We start from the raw sequence: 14,059 nt of genomic DNA on the forward strand, positions 1-14,059 counted from the left end.
CCGCTTCATCGTGTAGTGTACTTTAAGTATGCGTTTGCTGATGTTGGGAGTTATTGATGAGTCCGTGAGCCCATATAGGAAGCCGGTCGCTCAATAAGAATCAGTTTACATACTGAACGCTGCCAGTTTCCTCTGAAGACTGCACGCTTTCAGCACGCGAATATAAATGCAAAGATCTAGTTGCCATGCGTTTCAGCGAGGACCGTAAGACTCGTTATTGGGTTAAAACAACGCTTGCTTTGGCACTGCATGCCCAGCAATCACAAACAAGTAACACGAGTTACCTAGAAAGCTGGCTACCGACCAATACCCGTCTCTGTCTTCACTTCAGTCCGCCCGAGCTGCCGCGCTGCGAGGCTGCTCAGGGTCCCTTGGCTGCTGGTTACGATATCTGCTGCTTGTTCAGCACGCAGCCCTTGTTTTCACACAATGGATGCTTCCAGACACTTGTACAGGGTGTAACATTTACCACACAATTACGTAACTCCTCAGGAATCCGCCCATGACGACGATTGCATATCGGCGCTACATTTGTTTTCATATATGCATCTGTAATACAGGCTGAAATTGCGCTTTAGTTCTTCAGCAGTTGCAAGCTGCGTTTAACTTAGATTGAACAAGCTTTTCTCGTTTGCCCGCTAGTGCGTTTACTTTTTAGCGCGGTGCGATAACTTTGCAAGAATCACCGCAGAATTCCAGCGCCAGCCTGGGGTACTCTTAATAGCCAAGTTGTTCCCCCTCGCTTATTCGTTGTACGGAGAAGGTATAGGCAAGATCAACTACAGTCATCATCTTATAGACATAAAGTTTTCGCTCGGCCGCCGATATATGGTGCCGGCTGGTGCGTTAGCAACGGCATATACGCGTATGCCGATCAGCACACCGGCCGCTGATCGCCGATGCAGCGCCTCGCCGATGTCGGTCGTCGCCGTTCTATAGTACGTCACTTTAGTGTGCTGTGATGGCACTACTAATCACTGATATGGTTCCTCAGTTCTACGCCACCCACTATAACGCTAGCGATGGGCCTACATCATGAGAAAGAAGATTTATGAACTCTTTGGTGCTAAACTAAAATATATTTATTCGTTTATTGAATCCAATACTTCGCCGTGGGTGACCTTACATACAGAAGAGGCCCATAACAAGCTTGTTGTAGCCTCGAAATTTCATGTCTCAACCGTTTTAAGCCCAGCTCCGCCCATACCGCCGTTTCCCCCAGCTCCTGTTCCTCCGCTGCACGCAGAGTTCGGTGGTAAGAATTTTCTCTGCAGTCTGCAAGGTTACCTTCACTTGAAAATAACTCTGCAAGAGCATTCTTGAAACCTTGGCTCTTCAAAAAATTTCAGCATTTAAAAATCTGTTTCTATAAAAAGTTGCGGAAAACGCTCGTGCATTAATAACTAGGTTCACAACACCACCCTACAAGGCGCAAAAAATAAAATTCGAGGGGCCACTTAAGCTCTGCCTTACGGGTATTATGCGATACCGTAAATGAGTTGATGCCCACGCATGCAGAACATGCCATTTTCTACATTCATAGATCGCTGGAAGTCCTCATAACACTCTGGGCGCAGTGGTGCAGCGGCTAAGCGATGCGCCAGTGCCCTCCCGATCAAAACGCACGACAGAATTTTTTGTCGCGCATCTGTCGCTCGACACAATTTTGTGTCGCAAGACAAGCTGTCTTGTCGTGCCTTGTGTCGTGCGACAAGCTTCGTGTCGTGGGTTCTTTCGCGCGACAAAGTGGTTTGTAGTAGGTTCTGCCGCATGACAGACATCTTTCCTGCATTTTGTCGTGCGAAGAATGTCCCTGTCGCAGCATTTGTCGCGCGACAGGATTCTGTCGCAGGTAATGTCGCGCGACAGAGGGAGTCGTGCCGCGCGATAGAGATTGTGTGCCTCAGCAAAGTTGCCTGTCGTGGGTTCAGTCGCGCGACAGACTTCTAGCGCGCCACTTTTCACGCGACAAAAGTTCCTGTCGTGCGGTCTGTCGCGCGACACAGCAGCTTGTCGTGGGATATGCCGTGCGACAGATACCTGTCGTGGGATGAGGCGCGCGACAGATACCTGTCGTGGATTGTGCCGCGCGGTAGATACCTATCGTGGGATGTGTCATACGACAGATTCCTGGTGAGGGTAATTGTTTTACTGCAGAATTCAAGAAATACTGTCGTGTTGTCGTGTGACAGAGATAGGATCAAATTGACCAAAGATGCTTCAAAGCGCGTTCACTGTGGCGAGTCGCGAAAAGGATGCAAGATGCTCTGGTGTGTTGGTGACGGGCACCGAGCGAAATGAAGTGCTCATTCACATTGGCGAATCGAGTTTTCAACTCGCTTCCCGCGACCTGGCTCTCACCGAACGAGAATTGGCTTAGAGGAGAGGCACTGTTTGAGCACTCACCTAATTCCCTTCTGTTCCCGCTTGACAGTGTGATGAATGTAGTGCATGCTCAAGAGTATAATGCGGCTTTGAAAGCACAAAAAGCTGTACTGCACAAGCGACGAAGCCAGCGGTGCCTGCGTATCCGCACGCGCTTGCAGTGGCGGCATGTAGCTGTAGCCACGACAGTGCCTGCACACCAATCGTTGTGCGCAAGTAGAATGGCGCTACTGAAAGTCATTGTCCTTTTGGCTTCTGTGACATGTTCAAGCCATGTAACATAATGTACCGCTATTACTACATGCGCAGAAAATGCCAAGGGCACTTCTATGCACGTCGTGGAAAAGAATGTCGTTAATCGTCAATCAGGGAAAATTACTTGCCATAATCATCCGGCTACACAAAGGGAGCATGTGTGTACATGCACGCAGTTCTCTGTATAAATGTTCAAAGCAACCCCGATATCATTTCTCCGCGTCTCAGTTTTAAGAGCGCCAGCTCTTACTACTTACGTTTGTCAAGGACACGTCTGTCTGCTGGGAAGGTCAAATTGGCCAAGACAGTTACCACACTATATCACATAGCAACAGCGGGCGCGTAGAGGCTCAGTTGTCACAGGTACCTTCGATCCGTTTTACATATGCCAGTATAGCGGCTATCGAAGTGGAACCCCGGGGACCCCCATTTGTATCAAATTTGGGGGCCGCCCGTTTGTTGCATAACGATCGTAGTGGTGTCATTTTACTTGTCATGCTCCTGAGGATAAAATAAATATTTAGATGAAGGCCAAAATATGTGTGGGATTCACACCGACGACCTTTTCTCACCCAAACCGTGCATTCCGGGGACTTCCAGACAGCCATATGGCCTAATTGTTTGTCGCAGAGGGTTCCAAATGCGGTCAAACAATTCGTCTTGTTGTAATGCACACGTTTATACAAATCGTTAACTGATATATAAGAAGGAAACATACCTGATATAGCGAAGGTGGCTGTAAATCGCAATAGTAGTGCAAAATCTTTGAAGTAGATGACGCTGCTTGTATCTTAGAACGAATGCTTCCGAAAAGAAACGCCCTCAGATATTTGTATTTTGTCTTCTCCACGTTTGCTGAGCACCACGACCTAGCACCCCGATCTAAACATTAGAAGCTCTCGTAGCAAACGCTCTTAAGTCCAACACTGATACAGTGTTGGTGGAAACTTTGTTTTAGCGGCAGTGACGTGGTGCTTATCATAAAGTCGCAAAAAAATACTTTACGACGTCGTTCATTGCCTTCACTGAAAATTTCATGACGGTGAGACGAAAATGTCGCTAAAAATAGACAACAGCGTATGCAGCCGAAGGTGAAATGCGGCGGCCGGCTAGTTTTAACCGATTTGGTTCTCGGTCGAAATGAGAATAAAGTCTTGGGTACTGACGGCAACCGCGCGCTTTAAAGAGTTTCGCCTGCTTTGACACAGTCTAGCTCCTGTGCACCCGCGCTCGGTCCTCTAAACTGCTCCATTCCCAGTGTGACTGTGCGCTATGACAATCTGAGCGAAAAGGAGGTTGTCTGGGGGTTTTGATGTGCACCACGGCCATACAGTTGAGCGACATGATAACGTATGGGCGCCCTTCTCGAGGCCGGCATGCCAGCCTGAATACCGGCCGCCAGAGTCATAAAAATGCGACAGTAATGTTTGTTCAAGACCATACTAAGCCGTCGGATGGAGTATCGTTGGCCAATATCGAGTCGTTGGTAGAACCGATAACAGGAATACAAACAAATGTCTCCCAACGGCGCATTTAATTGCTGCTGCTGAATCGCGGCTCTCCTGGCCTCAGCTGGCTGCGCTCCTGAAGGTGTCGCGGCAACCGAGCATATCTTTGTTTTACTACAAGACGAGGTTCACAGTAAAACCATGACGAGAGCAGCACTTCAGCGCTAGCCAGTTTCGAATTGCACTCAGCTGCTGCATCGATGTGAAACCGGCTAGGCTTAGCGAAGACTAGGGCAATCAGGGGGTAGCGCGTAGTTCATTGCCCGGCGCGCCCGCGGGCGGCGTCGTTCCCAAATGCTCGCCTCGCTCACTCCGGCTGGCTCACTGATTGGCTGAACAGCTTGCCATCTTCACTCGGAAGGCTGGAAAATCGAGCAGCTAGCGACTGGCGCTGCGACTGAGCGATACTATGTGCCCACCTTTGCAGTACTGGTGAACAACCTTTAACGCCCATATGATTGGGTTATCGGCTGCGTTGCGGCGAGTCTTAGTTAAGATCGTCCGCGACGCCATCCTCACCGCCCGTGACGCACAGGCTGAGAACTTCAATTCCAGTACGTGCCAAAACAGCTCGTATTTATCGTAACGATACCAACTCGAAAACACGGCTGCTTTGATGCGCTAGTGGGCTCTTGCTTGTTAAACTACACGCGATCAGGATGCGGCGAGTGCTAGCCGCTGTTGCATATTCGCTAAAGTGAGACGCAAGTATCGAAGTAGTTTCGTAATGCAGTTGATATTAAAGGAATCCGCTTGTACTGGTCACAGGTTAAGCTGTTAAGTGTCATGATCTCAGGTTACCGTGCCAGTGTCGCGCAAATTAATGCATCGCAGCTACTCTCCATCGTGCCAATTGCGTTCAACTTATCCACGATATTCGCCGGCTTGAGATACGGCGCTTTTCTTCGCTGTTTTTGTCGCAATTTAGTGATTTTATCTGGCATAAAACGAAATTGCATTATGTCAACACCATCGTCTGCTCCGTCGTCTGCTAGGGCATCCGGGTCACTTCAGGGGATCACAAAATCGCAGCTTCTACAAACGACATGCCAGAAAAAGTAACTGAAAGCGCTTTAGTATTCTTAAATAATCAAAAAAATAATTTAAAATAAATGCAGTGTCTTTGTAGTGAAGATAATATAAATATTCATGGTTTAAAAACAAATTTTTTTGTCGGTTGCAATTTTTCGCCGACACGAAAGCGCAGCCGTGGGCGCCATTGCAGCGCAACCGACGCGTCGTTTTTTGTATTATTTGCCTCTTTGAGGCATTGCTTGAGTACTTGTACGGCGGACACGTGTGAGGAACTCATTCAATAGGAAGGTGAGCAGGAGTGTGGTTTGGAAGCCAACGACCAGGATATCGGCCTGTCAACATTGGCTAGTTTCAACACGTAAGCCATGAAGAAAGACAGTGCTGCGACGTCTTGTCATCTGTGAAGGGAACGAAGACTCCTGCACCGTTTTACTAAGCCTAGATGAATCGCATGACCGGTGAGTCCCGCTCTGCGTTTCTTTGCTAATGATCTGTATTCACACGCGCTATTTGTATGCGGCTATATAGGGATGTGAGGGGAGGCAATCCGCCTGCGGTTGCCGCGGCTGTAATGCGGCGCCAAAAAAGCAGGGCCTATATCATGCATGACAAGTGTTGTTCTCATTGTCTTTATGTGCATTTAGTACTCGCGTGCCGTGGAAAATAAAAGTGGCACCAGATATCACAACAGAGTTATGCTTTCGCTTGCTAGCGCTTCAACACTCGGTGCAAAAAAGCATAGATTTGCACTGCGTAGAAGACGATGAGCGAGAAGTGCCACGCGGCGGAGCGCTCGCACTAGGCCAGCTGCGATCAGACACCGCACTATTTTGCTCAGGGTTAGTACTTATCGGATTAGTGCTTGTGCCTTAATATGCGTCTTACTAAATTATTCTGAGACAGTGATCGCATGCGAAAGGCTAGTTCATAATCATCGCCTTGTCATTTGTAAACTTGTCTGTGCTTCCCCAGTGGAACAGGATTTGAGGCAGTATTATGTCAAAGTTAGATCAATCTTGCGTCTCCTGAGCTGTAAACGTTGATGCTTCCTCTCTTTCTGAGCACTGCGAGCTGTCGGAGATGCAACTGCACAATTATTTAGGATTTCTACTTTTTTGCTATATCCCTCGCTTTTACGCCCCACATTCAAGTCGTTCGCCATTCTCGATGGTTTTTTTGTTACTTATTTTCACTTTGTTATTTATTCTTGGTTGCGTGCCATCAGCTGTGGTGCCGGCGATTCTCCGAGCTCGGAACTCTTTCCAGGCACGGGATCCTACCCACATACTTCCCTTCTCCGCACTCACGAGTGTTCTTTGGTATTTTTTTGTTTCTCTTGCCCTTACTTGCATTGCCAGTCGACAAATTTGTGCAGCTTTTAAATGTATGCAGATTTGTTAAATGCGCTAGCAGTTTTTCTATGATGCTAAGCTGTGCTGCGAGATATCAAGCTTCTTCCTAGTGAAGGCATGCTTTTTTCCATTCTCTCTTCTCATTATCTAAGGCAGACTGGTTGCAACTTTCAATTTAATACCTAGACATTGGTGCAAGGCACCATGATAGGAATTAATGAAAACCTGCACATCCTATATTCAAGTTGGTGCGTGGTATTTCAGCCAGCTCATCTTTCAGTGTGGCTATAACAGTCATTGTGACTCTTCTCAAAGAATGTATATGGGTGCATTACATAAACTCTGTTCATTTCTTTTGTCATGGGCTAGCTCATTGGTTTTTATGTACTTATATTACGTCTAAGTTTAGTTTTTAAACCAGTACACGATTTCCTTTCTTGTCATTCATGACACGGCTACAGCCACTGACAGCTGTTGCTCTGGATGTACTTATTTGCAGTTGCCAGCGGCCAGCATCTATTGGGCCATGCGTGCTTCCTGCCTTCGGCTGTGTCATCCCTCCTGATCCGTTCATGGTAGTTTTTCTTTTTCAGTGATGCATATCTTATCTGCCTATTTAGAAAAATACTTTCAACATAGGCTTGCAGCTAGGTTTACAAATACATGAAACTCTACATGCACTTCACAGCAGTACCTCAGCTTACAATTACCGGAACTGTAGACTTGTACAAAATATAGTCGCTGATGTAGCTCTTGACGCAGCTGCTGTTAACATAAACATGCTTTGACATTGCACACCTGTTGCCTGGTATGCATATGTGTCCTCGAAAAGTACCTATATGTTCATTTATCTCTTTAAAAACATTGTGCTCTGCAATGATGGTTTACCACTATTTCTGATACAGAGACCAAATTGTTAGTCAGTAATGTAACATTGCACGATGACACCAATCCTTGTATGGCATAGCATCCTTGCAATGCACTGGGCAAGCTGCTGTCAGCACAGATTTATTGCTGGTTTATTGCCATAGCATGTGGTTATACTGCACAGTTTGTACCTCTACCTTCTTAAAGCTGCATACTTGAAAAATTTAAAATTAGTTGAAAGAAAATTCAAGCAAATGTAACAGTAACTGTCTCACATTTTAGTGGACACTTGAACTGTGATATAAGGGAGGGATATAGAAGGGAATTAATGAAGAGTTGCCCTAGCGGAGGGCTGACGCCCATGTTAGATGCCCCTCTTTAGTTAAACATACCTCGCAATTAACACATTTGGTGCAAAACAAACATGGGACTTGCACGCTCACAAGCACCCTTATGTCAGTAAAACAAAGTGCCAATGTTGCCGTAATTTAGAGCTTTGCTCTTAAAAGCGCAGCTGACTGCTGCTCAAAGTTGAGAGCAAAAATATGTCTACTTTTCCTCATGTGCAGTCCGCAGTGCTGGTGCCAGTTGCAATGGTGATTGACATTGAGTCGCATGATGCGCAGTCCGTTCCTGGAGTTAGTGATATTGTCTGTCTTGTGAATGTGCTGTTAAAATTAGTGCAGAACCATGGTTCTCCAGTTCATTTTAGGTAAGTGTATCCTGTGCCACATGCTACCACCCTTTTTCCTCAATTTTCCTAATCTCATTTAGCCATCTGATTGCCACCCATTCATGCATTCACCTACTCTTGGAATCCTTCCAGCGTTTTATTGTGGTATTGCTTATATCTTCTCTGCATTACACATGCATTGCACTTGCTCTTTTCTTGATTTAGTCAAGATATCTCTGTTCGTGTTTCTTGAATAAGCATAAGAGGCGACTCATGTGCACCATTTGGGCTTGTGATGCAATGTGTAGGGCTCTTCGTTTTTGGGTAAAACCTGGTTTCTCCCTACTGTTGCACCAATAAAGATTCTTAAAGATCAGGTTCAATGCAATTTCTGTGCAAATGTGCCTGTAAAAATGTGTGGTTTGAAGGTGCACAAAACTTAAGAGCTGCTGGATTGTAGTGGATGTCACATAATTCGTCTGACAGATTTTTTAAACAATTGTGGTTATTTTATTTCCCTTTTAATGTTTATTGTTTGTCGGTTGCTTATAATTTTTGGATAAATTGAAAACTTTATGCACTGACTGGTATTTCATTCCAATAATAATACCCATTATTATAAAGCTGTGTTGGAAGGTAGGTGTGCATTTAGTATGGGTGCTTTGAATTTCAGTGATTGTTTCTGCAATGCAAAATGGAGGACAGGTCTCTGCTGTGCGAGTGTTTTGCAATGGAGTGAAAGCAGCTGGAGCAGCATTTGTTACTGTGTCACCCAGCCAAAAGTTCTCCCACAGACCACTGAGCTTCTGAATACCTATGGCTTAAAGCTCGAAGCTCTGGTTGCCCTTTCTGAGGTTTTCTGCATTAACGAGTGCAACCCCAAGGGCTCAGAGCTAGCAAGCATTTGAAACCATAGAGCTATACACAGTAGTGCTGGGACTGTGCAGTAAGTCAGTGTGAATTGGGTCGCGATAAACGTGGTTCACTGTAGAAAGCTAGTGTGAAAAAATAGCTGCGCTCACAGAAACCGCTGCTTTTTTTCTTAGTCGGTCATTGAAACAGCAATGCATGTAAAATTTGATATCTCACTTATCCCTCAATTTTTTTTCCTGCTAAAGACCAAGAGTTGCATGGAAGTTGTGCAAGCCACCAAGTTGCGTGTGATTTTTGCCAGGGACCTGGAGCAGGCTGGGAAATTAGTGGATGGCCAGTGGTATTCACTCAGTAAGGCAAGCTTTTTCTGTAAGTACAGTTTTTGGCATGGCATTGCTTAGGGATGCATGCACTAATATGACTACTCTAAACCCGCCCATGCTTCAAGAACAATGAAGTACATGAAAAAAAATTGATTGCCGAAAAAAAATTGCCGCTTCTGTTATGTTTTCTCAGGAAAGTATTTGCCATTTAAAGGGCTGTGAAAACCTTAAAAATTATTATGTGCTTGTGACTTTTTTTTCAAATTTCTCCTTCCACGTCTTTGTTGGCCTGACCCTGTAGCTTGTCTGCATGAGATTCGCTGCTACCTACAGTTCGCTTTTTGTTGGTCCTTTATTGCCTGTCACATTCTTTACTTTGCGTGGCAGTGTCATGCAGTTTGGGAAGTAATGTGATCTTATTTCTGCATTGGCCTGAAGTGCAAGCTTTTGCATGTGGGGCAGGTTTATGCTGTCCTTTTGGTTGCTGTAACTGCAATTTGGCCATGAGGGTTAGTCTTTTTTTAATTTGATACTTTATGCATAAATTATTGAAGTAAGCTATACTTTTTGTAATAAATTACCATTCATTATAGCTGTGGCCATTATAAGTGCGCTTGACTCTAAAATGGCTGTCTTCCGGCATTCAGTATTGCATCTTCAAACCAGCCAGAAGACACAACACAGGAGAAGAGATGAGCACAAGATGAGGCTGGTCTAATAACTGAAATTTTATTGAAGGAAAGCGGCAAAAGAAGACCTGCAAAGAGATTCAAGCATGCAAGACCCCAAAGCAGTGAGAGGGCAAAAAACAATCGAAATGCACTGAAGTACCAGTAAGCCATCTAAAAAATTAATTCCTTACATTGAAGGTTCACCGGCGGTTTAGCCAGGCACTTATTTTTAGCCTTACTGATGTAGTAAGACTCAACTATATCAGGACAGATTTATCACTTCCCTAAACCACTGCTGTGCCGAAGAAATCAGGCGTGCAAAGAGAAAGGTTGTCCTTCCATTGCACTCACGAGATTGAACGTGCAGTGTCAGGTGAAAATTTGCATTCCTCACTACACAGTGAAAGTGCTCTCAGCCATGCGCACATTCAGATATCTGCTTGTCTGCCCATAGTAGTTTCAGCTACGACGCAGTGGAATGCAAAAAAAACCGTTTACGTTTGCCAGTGGTGAACATTTTTTATCTGCCACTGTGCATAGCGGACGATTACCTGTAGTTGTATCAAGCCTATTTTGAACGGAGAAGCAAAGGGCTCCTACCTCCTTACTTTTAGCCGTCAAGACAACAGCAACATCACACTTTGGTGCAACTTTCTTGGGACGGTGCGAAATGGCGTGGCGGTAAGGTATAGAGCCCGTCTTTTTGTGCTGCTAACTACGTCAGCATCATGCAAATGGTGTTCCGTTCCCTCGAGAGAGTAAAAACACACTGACAGGTGCGCGGGATGGGCAAGTGGGAACCCAGGTGCCATTGGCTTGGAAACCTGCTCCGAGAATGCATTTTAAACACTGTGATGGCATGACTTCCATAAAGCGGTCGTGATGCATGCGATTGCCAACCTGTCCTTCACCAGCCTCGAGTGGTTCGACTCATAGCTAAGAGGCTTCCCGATCTTGGGCTGTGGCGCCAACATATGTGGTCGTCCGCAAAGCGCAGGTCTAAGTCAAGAAGCTACAAACGGTTATGCTTAGTGAAATTCAGACGTAAATAATAGGCTTTGACCACATGCCTAAAGATTTCTAAGACGTCTTGTGCCAACTTATCTGAGCCCTCCTTGTGCAAAAAATAGGTAGCTCTCAACATAAGGAAATGCTACTATGCCGAGGTCTTCCAAACAGGGCTTTGATGCGGTATCGACTCTGGACAGAAAAATGTCGCGGAGGAACAGTGCAACCTGGGACCCTCTGCATATGCCTGATTTCTGATGTAAATACCGCCTTGCCAACTCACAAAAGTGGAGTTCTGTGGAGTTCTAGTTTCTTGTGAACAGCAAGCTGGGCAGGTGCACTGAGTGAGCATCGACATGGAGGGCCTGCACTATTCATTGTCACATGATAGTTCTCTGAGGTAAGTGCAAACTGCATCAGGGTGAACAATGAACATGCTTTTACAGATGATTGCGTGATTTCGGTTGCTGGCTTCATGGGGCTGTTGTCCTTTTACTGCAAATCCGCATTTGTCAGTTGGCAGGGCGGTATTTACACGCAGGTCATACTTTTGCTCAGCAACATTTTTTGTCTAAACTCGATAAGGCATTAGAGCCCTGTTTGGAAGACCTTGGCATAGTAGCATTTCGTTATGTTCATGACTACCCAATTTTTCTGGACATAGAAGGCTCAGATAAGTTGGCACAAGATGTTTTAGGAGTCTTTAAGGCATGCGGTCAAGGCCTGTCTTTTACATCAGAATTGTCTAAACAGAACCGTTAGCAGTTTCTTGATGCAGACCTGCGCTTTGTGGACGAATGTTTGTCGGGGCTACAGCTAAATATCGGGGAAGGCTCTTCTTAGCTACGAGTTGGACCACTTGTTACTGGGGGAGGATGAAGAAGAGGTGTATTTGTCGCTGGTTAAGGTCCGTAAAGATGGAAACACTTGATGGGTGTGCAATCGTGTGCATGACATCAGCTTTACATAAGTCATGCCATCACGGCTGAGGACGCATTCTTGTAGCAGGTTTCCAAGCAGCTGGGTTCCCGCTTGCCCATCTCAACAACCTGTCATAGTATAATTTCACTCGCTCGAGGGTAAGGAACACATACTGCGATGATGCTCATACACCTTACCTCCACAGTATTTCAGTCTCAAGAAAGTCGCGGGAAACCCTTATACTGCTGTTGTCTTAACAGCGAAGTGCAAGACAGGAGGCCTTTGCGCCGCCATTAAAAAAAGCCTTGATAAAACTGGGTACTTGTCCACAATAGACAGTGTCACAAAAAAATGTTCACCACTTGCAAAAGTAATGGAGTTTATTGCGTTCCACTGCCTTATGGCTGCAACTAATATGGACAGACAGGCAGATATCTGAATTCGAACCTGACTGAGCACTTTCACTCTATAGGGGGAAGTCAAATTCTAATCTGGCACTGCACGCTCAATCTTGTGAATGCACATCTGAGGATGACCTGTCTCTTTGCACGCCTAATTTTCACGACACATCAGTGGTTTACAGAAGGGATAAATCGGTCGGTAGATAGTTGAGGCTTACTACATCGGTAAGGCTAAGGACACGTGTGGCTGAGCCGTCGGTAATCCTTCACCGTAAGGAATTTACTTTTTTAGATGATTCATTAGTATGCCAGTGACCTTTAATTGCACTTCGCCCTTTCACTGCTTTGGGTTATTGTGCGCCCGTATCTCTTCGCGGGTCTTCTTTTGCGGCTTTCCTTCAATGATGCCGCCGCGGTGGCTCAGTGGTTATTGCGCTCGGCTGTTGTCCCAAAAGACGTAGGTTCGATCCTGGCCGCGCCAGTCAAATTTCAATGGAGGCGAAATTTTAGAGCCCCGTGTACTGTGCGTTGTCAGTGCACGCTAAAGAACCCCAGGTGGTCGAAATTTCCGGAGCCCTCCACTACGGTGTCCCTCATAGCCTGAGTCGCTTTGGGACGTTAAACCCTTACAAATCAAATCAAATAATCAAAATCTTCAAATAAATTTTTGTTAGTCCAGCCTCTTGAGCTCATGTCTTGCTGTGTGTTCTGTCTTCTGGCTGGTTTTAAGGTGAGTCAGTACCAACTCGGCCAGTCATAAGCCTTGTTCAGTATTACAACATTTTGAATAAAGAGAACTTTACTAGGCTATGTTGCCGGGGATCGTGTCCGCAACAGTTGTGGGCAACTCAGAAGAGATAGCGTCATACGATTGGTAGTGTAATTGTAAGAGGATGATGTGAGGATGCGGCGCGAAAGGAAAATTTATAATCGGATAATTATTTACAGCCAAAAATGTCCAAAAAGTAGCAGGGCCAGAGAAAAAGTGCCGCGAAATTTGAAAACGCTGAAAGTAGGTGGAGCTACAGCATAGTGCCAAGTTTGAAAAACGGGAAGTATGAACAAAGCCAAAGCTTGGCGCAAAGTTTGAAAACTCGAAATGAGCAATCACGTGACCAGTGATAAGTGTCCTATAATTAACCAGGAGATACAAAAAATAATGATAAATTAGAGGCAATTAGGTAATTATTGAGAAGCAAAAGGCAATGAACGGGTGATTAGACCGGGCGGGTATTCAGTGTGTGGGCAGGAACGATCCATGGAGGAAAATTTGAAAACTCGAAATCCTTGCTGGGATAAAATGAGGGTAAAATAAGAGTTAATTGATAACCAATCAAGTCAACGAGAAAACAACCATGACGCCAAATTTGAAAGGCAACCAGTGTCGAGGAGGCGTCAACGCTCCACATTTTTTTTGTGCATGTAGCAGCGGTGATCTGTATGTTTTCATTTTTTCAGCCAAGACAAAGACCATTTTTCTTGGCTCATGGGCGATATATCTAGGAACCTGCAGTCAGGACAACGCTGGACAGCATGCATCAGCAAGCTCGAAAAGAAGCACGAAACAGTAAATAAAAATTGATCATTTTCATTTCAATTCTAGTGCTTTTGTGCACGAACTACTCTGGAATGCACAAAGGTTGTGTTAATTGACAGGCGACCATTAACAAGCTGTGCATTCTTGTGCATTGCCTACTACAGAACACAAATCCTGTGTTAATTGACAGGTGACACAGTAACGACTGTTACAGAGTGTACGAGCACTACACAAGACACACTACAGAAGA

At 45.4% G+C, this 14,059-nt stretch overlaps 1 long non-coding RNA gene across 2 annotated transcripts; it reads left to right on the top strand.

Moving 5' to 3' along the window:
• Positions 1 to 13,845, top strand: LOC144115633 (uncharacterized). 2 transcript variants are annotated; one of them, XR_013311479.1, is made up of 4 exons: positions 1 to 6,502; positions 7,035 to 7,110; positions 9,194 to 9,317; positions 13,731 to 13,845. It is a non-coding gene; the product is annotated as an uncharacterized LOC144115633 (long non-coding RNA). The 2 variants fall into 2 exon arrangements; XR_013311480.1 differs by having other exon boundaries at positions 9,250 to 9,317.
• The last annotated feature ends 214 nt before the right edge of the window (positions 13,846 to 14,059 follow it).

This window comes from Amblyomma americanum, chromosome 1 (genome assembly GCF_052857255.1).
Source record: "Amblyomma americanum isolate KBUSLIRL-KWMA chromosome 1, ASM5285725v1, whole genome shotgun sequence".
Taxonomy (NCBI): Eukaryota; Metazoa; Arthropoda; class Arachnida; order Ixodida; family Ixodidae; genus Amblyomma; species Amblyomma americanum.